A 1667-nucleotide genomic window follows, 5' to 3' on the forward strand; every position below is an offset into this window, starting at 1 on the left:
CTATCTATCTATCCATCTATCCATCTATCTATCTATCTATCTATCTATCTATCCATCTATCCATCATCTATCCATCTATCTATCTATCTATCCATCTATCCATCTATCTATCTATCTATCTATCTATCCATCTATCCATCTATCTATCTATCTATCTATCTGATATCTATCTATCTATCTATCTATCTATCCATCATCCATCTATCTATCATCTATCTGATATCTATCTATCTATCTATCTATCTATCCATCTATCTATCTATCTATCTATCTATCTATCCATCTATCCATCTATCTATCTATCTATCTATCTATCTATCCATCTATCCATCTATCTATCAATCTATCTATCTGATATCTATCTATCTATCTATCTATCTATCTATCTATCTATCTATCTATCTGTAATCGGGTCTCAGACCTTTTGGAATAAAAAATAAATGACACATTGGTTGAGAAACAACATATATTTATTGATTACATAACTGTATTGATTACATAACCCCCCCCCCAGCTGATGTTATAAAGACATACTGGATCAGAGACACAAGCCAAATGTGTAGTTTCATCACACACACCCAGAGGTTTTATTTCAGACGTGGAGGCAGTTTGTATCTGACCTCAGCTTGCTGGGGGGCTGCTGACCCTCCCCCATTTCCAGGTGTATCTGTGGAGGTCGTCGCCTCTGTAACTTCATGTCAGCTGTGAGGGTAACATGTGACGACCCCGTTATCTCTGATTTCCTGAAACAGACAGAGAGATAGGAAGTGAACAGGTCAGGTTTTATTAAACTAGTTTTATTTTGAAAGTTTGAACAGCTGGTTTGTGGTGCCTCACTGACATCATCATCACACGCCAGAGAGTGTTTACTGTCAGACTTTACTGGTTTCAACTGTTCACACCTGGACTCTGGTTCCTGTCAGAGACACTTTCAAATTAAAATATTTCTTGTTCCCTCAATGATGGATTTTATTGATCATTGATTAGAGACGTTTAGTTTTGTGTCTTCTGCCTCCCCAGCTTTAAACTGTCTCAACACCTGAGTGAAGAGGTCCAGGTGTGAACAGGTGAGGGAAGAGGTTCAGATGTGACCTCAGGTTTACCATCTGTGCTGGTCTGTGACAGATCCAGGACCAGATCGTTCCTGTGGATCTCCCTCAGGACCTGCACGGTCACGTCCAGCGCCTGCCGGGGGTCGAGGCCCATCAGCAGGTTGACTGTTTTGGGCCTGTCTGTGTTCTCCAGGTCGGACTGTGGGATGTTGGTGCAGGTTTCCAGGTGCCACTTGAACTCCTCAAACTGTTCTTTGTTCAGAGATTTCAGGGTTCGCAGGAGTAAAGATTTGAGCTCAGCCATCGTCTCTGTTGGAACGAGACACACGTCAGTTTCAAACAAAACAGACTTTTCACTCACTGCTGTCATATTAGATCATATTAGATCATAGTAGATCACAGTAGATCATAGTAGATCATAGTAGATCATATTTGACCCCCCTCCCCCAAAATATCTCACTCCCACATAGAGGAGTTCAGATCAGTGTACTGTAGTGTTTCAGATGACTGTCCTCTGCTTTCTGAACTGCAGCTCTCATGTTCTCATGTTCTCATGTTCTCATGTTCTCGTGTTCTCATGATCTCGTGTTCTCATGATCTCATGATCTCATGTTC

At 41.2% G+C, this 1667-nt stretch overlaps 1 long non-coding RNA gene across 1 annotated transcript; it reads right to left on the reverse strand.

Annotated features, from left to right (window-relative positions):
• Positions 1-452: 452 nt before the first annotated feature.
• LOC147819612 (uncharacterized) lies at positions 453-1397 on the reverse strand. Its single transcript, XR_015436761.1, has 2 exons — positions 1104-1397; positions 453-743 (listed from the first exon to the last, which is right to left on the reverse strand). It is a non-coding gene; the product is annotated as an uncharacterized LOC147819612 (long non-coding RNA).
• Between the last annotated feature and the right edge of the window lie 270 nt (positions 1398-1667).

The sequence above is a fragment of the Seriola lalandi genome, unplaced genomic scaffold (assembly GCF_002814215.2).
Source record: "Seriola lalandi dorsalis isolate HSWRI2012SDOR001 ecotype SW California unplaced genomic scaffold, Sedor1 jcf7180002051846, whole genome shotgun sequence".
Lineage (NCBI taxonomy): Eukaryota > Metazoa > Chordata > Actinopteri > Carangiformes > Carangidae > Seriola > Seriola lalandi.